The following is a 7,500-nucleotide window of genomic DNA, read 5'->3' as shown; positions in this document are numbered from 1 at the left end:
TAGTACTTGGATGGGAGACCGCCTGGGAATACCAGGTGCTGTAAGCTTTTTGGACATTTTTCACTTAGCATATAATAATTTTGCCAAAAAATAGAGTCAATGCCCGATCTCTGAATATTAGCAGGTTTGGGCCTGGTTAGTACATGGATGGGAGACTGCCTGGGAATACCAGGTGCTTTAATCTGTTTGAAAAATTTCACGAATTATATAATAATCTTTCATTAAAAAAAAAAAAAAAAAAAAATAGAGTCAATGCCCGATCTCTGAATATTAACAGGTTTGGGCCTGGTTAGTACATGGATGGGAGACTGCCTGGGAATACCAGGTGCTGTAAGCTTTTTGGACATTTTTCACTTAGTATATAATAATTTTGCCAAAAAATAGAGTCAATGCCCGATCTCTGAATCTTAGCAGGTTTAGGTATGGTTAGCACTTTGATGAGAGACTGCCTAGGAATACCAGGTGCTTTAAGCTTTTGGGTTTTCTTTCCTACTTATATAATGTACTGGCGATTAGATTGGCTGGTCTTTAAATAGCCCTCTCTTTGCTGCTGTCTTCGCTTACGGCCATACCAACCTGGCTATGCCCGATCTCGTCTGATCTCGGAAGCTAAGCAGGTTTGGGCCTGGTTAGTACTTGGATGGGAGACCGCCTGGGAATACCAGGTGCTGTAAGCTTTTTGGACATTTTTCACTTAGTATATAATAATTTTGCCAAAAAATAGAGTCAATGCCCGATCTCTGAATATTAACAGGTTTGGGCCTGGTTAGTACATGGATGGGAGACTGCCTGGGAATACCAGGTGCTGTAAGCTTTTTGGACATTTTTCACTTAGTATATAATAATTTTGCCAAAAAATAGAGTCAATGCCCGATCTCTGAATCTTAGCAGGTTTAGGTCTGGTTAGCACTTTGATGAGAGACTGCCTGGGAATACCAGGTGCTTTAATCTCTTTGGAAAATTTCACGAATTATATAATAATCTTTCATTTAAAAAAAAAAAAAAAAAAAAATAGAGTCAATGCCCGATCTCTGAATATTAACAGGTTTGGGCCTGGTTAGTACATGGATGGGAGACTGCCTGGAAATACCAGGTGCTGTAAGCTTTTTGGACATTTTTCACTTAGCATATAATAATTTTGCCAAAAAATAGAGTCAATGCCCGATCTCTGAATCTTAGCAGGTTTAGGTATGGTTAGCACTTTGATGAGAGACTGCCTAGGAATACCAGGTGCTTTAAGCTTTTGGGTTTTCTTTCTTACTTATATAATGTACTGGCGATTAGATTGGCTGGTCTTTAAATAGCCCTCTCTTTGCTGCTGTCTTCGCTTACGGCCATACCAACCTGGCTATGCCTGATCTCGTCTGATCTCGGAAGCTAAGCAGGTTTGGGCCTGGTTAGTACTTGGATGGGAGACCGCCTGGGAATACCAGGTGCTGTAAGCTTTTTGGACATTTTTCACTTAGTATATAATAATTTTGCCAAAAAATAGAGTCAATGCCCGATCTCTGAATATTAACAGGTTTGGGCCTGGTTAGTACATGGATGGGAGACTGCCTGGGAATACCAGGTGCTGTAAGCTTTTTGGACATTTTTCACTTAGTATATAATAATTTTGCCAAAAAATAGAGTCAATGCCCGATCTCTGAATCTTAGCAGGTTTAGGTCTGGTTAGCACTTTGATGAGAGACTGCCTGGGAATACCAGGTGCTTTAATCTCTTTGGAAAATTTCACGAATTATATAATAATCTTTCATTTAAAAAAAAAAAAAAAAAAAAAAAAAAAAAAGAGTCAATGCCCGATCTCTGAATCTTAGCAGGTTTAGGTATGGTTAGCACTTTGATGAGAGACTGCCTAGGAATACCAGGTGCTTTAAGCTTTTGGGTTTTCTTTCCTACTTATATAATGTACTGGCGATTAGATTGGCTGGTCTTTAAATAGCCCTCTCTTTGCAGCAGTCTTTGCTTACGGCCATACCAACCTGGCTATGCCCGATCTCGTCTGATCTCGGAAGCTAAGCAGGTTTGGGCCTGGTTAGTTCTTGGATGGGAGACCGCCTGGGAATACCAGGTGCTGTAAGCTTTTTGGACATTTTTCACTTAGTATATAATAATTTTGCCAAAAAATAGAGTCAATGCCCGATCTCTGAATATTAGCAGGTTTGGGCCTGGTTAGTACATGGATGGGAGACTGCCTGGGAATACCAGGTGCTTTAATCTGTTTGAAAAATTTCACGAATTATATAATAATCTTTCATTAAAAAAAAAAAAAAAAAAAAAATAGAGTCAATGCCCGATCTCTGAATATTAACAGGTTTGGGCCTGGTTAGTACATGGATGGGAGACTGCCTGGGAATACCAGGTGCTGTAAGCTTTTTGGACATTTTTCACTTAGTATATAATAATTTTGCCAAAAAATAGAGTCAATGCCCGATCTCTGAATCTTAGCAGGTTTAGGTATGGTTAGCACTTTGATGAGAGACTGCCTAGGAATACCAGGTGCTTTAAGCTTTTGGGTTTTCTTTCCTACTTATATAATGTACTGGCGATTAGATTGGCTGGTCTTTAAATAGCCCTCTCTTTGCTGCTGTCTTCGCTTACGGCCATACCAACCTGGCTATGCCCGATCTCGTCTGATCTCGGAAGCTAAGCAGGTTTGGGCCTGGTTAGTACTTGGATGGGAGACCGCCTGGGAATACCAGGTGCTGTAAGCTTTTTGGACATTTTTCACTTAGTATATAATAATTTTGCCAAAAAATAGAGTCAATGCCCGATCTATGAATATTAACAGGTTTGGGCCTGGTTAGTACATGGATGGGAGACTGCCTGGGAATACCAGGTGCTGTAAGCTTTTTGGACATTTTTCACTTAGTATATAATAATTTTGCCAAAAAATAGAGTCAATGCCCGATCTCTGAATCTTAGCAGGTTTAGGTCTGGTTAGCACTTTGATGAGAGACTGCCTGGGAATACCAGGTGCTTTAATCTCTTTGGAAAATTTCACGAATTATATAATAATCTTTCATTTAAAAAAAAAAAAAAAAAAAAAAAGAGTCAATGCCCGATCTCTGAATCTTAGCAGGTTTAGGTATGGTTAGCACTTTGATGAGAGACTGCCTAGGAATACCAGGTGCTTTAAGCTTTTGGGTTTTCTTTCCTACTTATATAATGTACTGGCGATTAGATTGGCTGGTCTTTAAATAGCCCTCTCTTTTCTGCTGTCTTCGCTTACGGCCATACCAACCTGGCTATGCCCGATCTCGTCTGATCTCGGAAGCTAAGCAGGTTTGGGCCTGGTTAGTACTTGGATGGGAGACCGCCTGGGAATACCAGGTGCTGTAAGCTTTTTGAACATTTTTCACTTAGTATATAATAATTTTGCCAAAAAATAGAGTCAATGCCCGATCTCTGAATATTAGCAGGTTTGGGCCTGGTTAGTACATGGATGGGAGACTGCCTGGGAATACCAGGTGCTTTAATCTGTTTGAAAAATTTCACGAATTATATAATAATCTTTCATTAAAAAAAAAAAAAAAAAAAAAAATAGAGTCAATGCCCGATCTCTGAATATTAACAGGTTTGGGCCTGGTTAGTACATGGATGGGAGACTGCCTGGGAATACCAGGTGCTGTAAGCTTTTTGGACATTTTTCACTTAGTATATAATAATTTTGCCAAAAAATAGAGTCAATGCCCGATCTCTGAATATTAACAGGTTTGGGCCTGGTTAGTACATGGATGGGAGACTGCCTGGGAATACCAGGTGCTGTAAGCTTTTTGGACATTTTTCACTTAGTATATAATAATTTTGCCAAAAAATAGAGTCAATGCCCGATCTCTGAATCTTAGCAGGTTTAGGTCTGGTTAGCACTTTGATGAGAGACTGCCTGGGAATACCAGGTGCTTTAATCTCTTTGGAAAATTTCACGAATTATATAATAATCTTTCATTTAAAAAAAAAAATAAAATAAAAAGAGTCAATGCCCGATCTCTGAATCTTAGCAGGTTTAGGTATGGTTAGCACTTTGATGAGAGACTGCCTAGGAATACCAGGTGCTATAAGCTTTTGGGTTTTCTTTCCTACTTATATAATGTACTGGCGATTAGATTGGCTGGTCTTTAAATAGCCCTCTCTTTGCTGCTGTCTTCGCTTACGGCCATACCAACCTGGCTATACCCGATCTCGTCTGATCTCGGAAGCTAAGCAGGTTTGGGCCTGGTTAGTACATGGATGGGAGACTGCCTGGGAATACCAGGTGCTTTAATCTGTTTGAAAAATTTCACGAATTATATAATAATCTTTCATTAAAAAAAAAAAAAAAAAAAAATAGAGTCAATGCCCGATCTCTGAATATTAGCAGGTTTGGGCCTGGTTAGTACACGGATGGGAGACTGCCTGGGAATACCAGGTGCTGTAAGCTTTTTGGACATTTTTCACTTAGTATATAATAATTTTGCCAAAAAATAGAGTCAATGCCCGATCTCTGAATATTAACAAGTTTGGGCCTGGTTAGTACATGGATGGGAGACTGCCTTGGAATACCAGGTGCTGTAAGCTTTTTGGACATTTTTCACTTAGTATATAATAATTTTGCCAAAAAATAGAGTCAATGCCCGATCTCTGAATCTTAGCAGGTTTAGGTATGGTTAGCACTTTGATGAGAGACTGCCTAGGAATACCAGGTGCTTTAAGCTTTTGGGTTTTCTTTCTTACTTATATAATGTACTGGCGATTAGATTGGCTGGTCTTTAAATAGCCCTCTCTTTGCTGCTGTCTTCGCTTACGGCCATACCAACCTGGCTATGCCCGATCTCGTCTGATCTCGGAAGCTAAGCAGGTTTGGGCCTGGTTAGTACTTGGATGGGAGACCGCCTGGGAATACCAGGTGCTGTAAGCTTTTTGGACATTTTTCACTTAGTATATAATAATTTTGCCAAAAAATAGAGTCAATGCCCGATCTCTGAATATTAACAGGTTTGGGCCTGGTTAGTACATGGATGGGAGACTGCCTGGGAATACCAGGTGCTGTAAGCTTTTTGGACATTTTTCACTTAGTATATAATAATTTTGCCAAAAAATAGAGTCAATGCCCGATCTCTGAATCTTAGCAGGTTTAGGTCTGGTTAGCACTTTGATGAGAGACTGCCTGGGAATACCAGGTGCTTTAATCTCTTTGGAAAATTTCACGAATTATATAATAATCTTTCATTTAAAAAAAAAAAAAAAAAAAAAAAAAAGAGTCAATGCCCGATCTCTGAATCTTAGCAGGTTTAGGTATGGTTAGCACTTTGATGAGAGACTGCCTAGGAATACCAGGTGCTTTAAGCTTTTGGGTTTTCTTTCCTACTTATATAATGTACTGGCGATTAGATTGGCTGGTCTTTAAATAGCCCTCTCTTTACTGCTGTCTTCGCTTACGGCCATACCAACCTGGCTATGCCCGATCTCGTCTGATCTCGGAAGCTAAGCAGGTTTGGGCCTGGTTAGTACTTGGATGGGAGACCGCCTGGGAATACCAGGTGCTGTAAGCTTTTTGGACATTTTTCACTTAGTATATAATAATTTTGCCAAAAAATAGAGTCAATGCCCGATCTATGAATATTAACAGGTTTGGGCCTGGTTAGTACATGGATGGGAGACTGCCTGGGAATACCAGGTGCTGTAAGCTTTTTGGACATTTTTCACTTAGTATATAATAATTTTGCCAAAAAATAGAGTCAATGCCCGATCTCTGAATCTTAGCAGGTTTAGGTCTGGTTAGCACTTTGATGAGAGACTGCCTGGGAATACCAGGTGCTTTAATCTCTTTGGAAAATTTCACGAATTATATAATAATCTTTCATTTAAAAAAAAAAAAAAAAAAAAAAAGAGTCAATGCCCGATCTCTGAATCTTAGCAGGTTTAGGTATGGTTAGCACTTTGATGAGAGACTGCCTAGGAATACCAGGTGCTTTAAGCTTTTGGGTTTTCTTTCCTACTTATATAATGTACTGGCGATTAGATTGGCTGGTCTTTAAATAGCCCTCTCTTTTCTGCTGTCTTCGCTTACGGCCATACCAACCTGGCTATGCCCGATCTCGTCTGATCTCGGAAGCTAAGCAGGTTTGGGCCTGGTTAGTACTTGGATGGGAGACCGCCTGGGAATACCAGGTGCTGTAAGCTTTTTGAACATTTTTCACTTAGTATATAATAATTTTGCCAAAAAATAGAGTCAATGCCCGATCTCTGAATATTAGCAGGTTTGGGCCTGGTTAGTACATGGATGGGAGACTGCCTGGGAATACCAGGTGCTTTAATCTGTTTGAAAAATTTCACGAATTATATAATAATCTTTCATTAAAAAAAAAAAAAAAAAAAAAAAAATAGAGTCAATGCCCGATCTCTGAATATTAACAGGTTTGGGCCTGGTTAGTACATGGATGGGAGACTGCCTGGGAATACCAGGTGCTGTAAGCTTTTTGGACATTTTTCACTTAGTATATAATAATTTTGCCAAAAAATAGAGTCAATGCCCGATCTCTGAATATTAACAGGTTTGGGCCTGGTTAGTACATGGATGGGAGACTGCCTGGGAATACCAGGTGCTGTAAGCTTTTTGGACATTTTTCACTTAGTATATAATAATTTTGCCAAAAAATAGAGTCAATGCCCGATCTCTGAATCTTAGCAGGTTTAGGTCTGGTTAGCACTTTGATGAGAGACTGCCTGGGAATACCAGGTGCTTTAATCTCTTTGGAAAATTTCACGAATTATATAATAATCTTTCATTTAAAAAAAAAAATAAAATAAAAAGAGTCAATGCCCGATCTCTGAATCTTAGCAGGTTTAGGTATGGTTAGCACTTTGATGAGAGACTGCCTAGGAATACCAGGTGCTATAAGCTTTTGGGTTTTCTTTCCTACTTATATAATGTACTGGCGATTAGATTGGCTGGTCTTTAAATAGCCCTCTCTTTGCTGCTGTCTTCGCTTACGGCCATACCAACCTGGCTATACCCGATCTCGTCTGATCTCGGAAGCTAAGCAGGTTTGGGCCTGGTTAGTACATGGATGGGAGACTGCCTGGGAATACCAGGTGCTTTAATCTGTTTGAAAAATTTCACGAATTATATAATAATCTTTCATTAAAAAAAAAAAAAAAAAAAAATAGAGTCAATGCCCGATCTCTGAATATTAGCAGGTTTGGGCCTGGTTAGTACACGGATGGGAGACTGCCTGGGAATACCAGGTGCTGTAAGCTTTTTGGACATTTTTCACTTAGTATATAATAATTTTGCCAAAAAATAGAGTCAATGCCCGATCTCTGAATATTAACAAGTTTGGGCCTGGTTAGTACATGGATGGGAGACTGCCTGGGAATACCAGGTGCTGTAAGCTTTTTGGACATTTTTCACTTAGTATATAATAATTTTGCCAAAAAATAGAGTCAATGCCCGATCTCTGAATCTTAGCAGGTTTAGGTATGGTTAGCACTTTGATGAGAGACTGCCTAGGAATACCA

General features: G+C 39.4%; 11 non-coding genes across 11 annotated transcripts in view; all 11 read left to right on the top strand.

Moving 5' to 3' along the window:
* LOC128009363 (5S ribosomal RNA) overlaps positions 1-47 on the top strand; it is a 119-nt gene extending 72 nt beyond the window's left edge. Inside the window, exon 1 of the ribosomal RNA XR_008181077.1 lies at positions 1-47. This exon is cut by the window's left edge and continues 72 nt beyond it. This is a non-coding gene — a ribosomal RNA (5S ribosomal RNA).
* Positions 48-558: 511 nt separating this feature from the next.
* On the top strand, positions 559-677 carry LOC128009362 (5S ribosomal RNA). Its single transcript, XR_008181076.1, has one exon. It is a non-coding gene; the product is annotated as a 5S ribosomal RNA (ribosomal RNA).
* Positions 678-1,326: 649 nt separating this feature from the next.
* LOC127995175 (5S ribosomal RNA) lies at positions 1,327-1,445 on the top strand. Its single transcript, XR_008168133.1, has one exon. It is a non-coding gene; the product is annotated as a 5S ribosomal RNA (ribosomal RNA).
* Positions 1,446-1,964: 519 nt separating this feature from the next.
* Positions 1,965-2,083, top strand: LOC127998919 (5S ribosomal RNA). The gene has a single exon (XR_008171745.1). It is a non-coding gene; the product is annotated as a 5S ribosomal RNA (ribosomal RNA).
* Positions 2,084-2,595: 512 nt separating this feature from the next.
* On the top strand, positions 2,596-2,714 carry LOC128009361 (5S ribosomal RNA). Its single transcript, XR_008181075.1, has one exon. It is a non-coding gene; the product is annotated as a 5S ribosomal RNA (ribosomal RNA).
* Positions 2,715-3,226: 512 nt separating this feature from the next.
* On the top strand, positions 3,227-3,345 carry LOC128009359 (5S ribosomal RNA). Its single transcript, XR_008181073.1, has one exon. It is a non-coding gene; the product is annotated as a 5S ribosomal RNA (ribosomal RNA).
* Positions 3,346-4,148: 803 nt separating this feature from the next.
* LOC128005454 (5S ribosomal RNA) lies at positions 4,149-4,267 on the top strand. Its single transcript, XR_008178106.1, has one exon. It is a non-coding gene; the product is annotated as a 5S ribosomal RNA (ribosomal RNA).
* Positions 4,268-4,778: 511 nt separating this feature from the next.
* Positions 4,779-4,897, top strand: LOC128009358 (5S ribosomal RNA). The gene has a single exon (XR_008181072.1). It is a non-coding gene; the product is annotated as a 5S ribosomal RNA (ribosomal RNA).
* Positions 4,898-5,412: 515 nt separating this feature from the next.
* On the top strand, positions 5,413-5,531 carry LOC128009357 (5S ribosomal RNA). The gene has a single exon (XR_008181071.1). It is a non-coding gene; the product is annotated as a 5S ribosomal RNA (ribosomal RNA).
* Positions 5,532-6,043: 512 nt separating this feature from the next.
* Positions 6,044-6,162, top strand: LOC128009356 (5S ribosomal RNA). Its single transcript, XR_008181070.1, has one exon. It is a non-coding gene; the product is annotated as a 5S ribosomal RNA (ribosomal RNA).
* An 805-nt stretch (positions 6,163-6,967) lies between these two features.
* Positions 6,968-7,086, top strand: LOC128005452 (5S ribosomal RNA). Its single transcript, XR_008178104.1, has one exon. It is a non-coding gene; the product is annotated as a 5S ribosomal RNA (ribosomal RNA).
* The last annotated feature ends 414 nt before the right edge of the window (positions 7,087-7,500 follow it).

This window comes from Carassius gibelio, chromosome B22 (genome assembly GCF_023724105.1).
Source record: "Carassius gibelio isolate Cgi1373 ecotype wild population from Czech Republic chromosome B22, carGib1.2-hapl.c, whole genome shotgun sequence".
NCBI classification, from domain to species: domain Eukaryota; kingdom Metazoa; phylum Chordata; class Actinopteri; order Cypriniformes; family Cyprinidae; genus Carassius; species Carassius gibelio.
The sequence above is the reverse complement of the archived record's forward strand: the minus strand, read 5'-3'. Positions and strand labels throughout refer to the sequence as shown.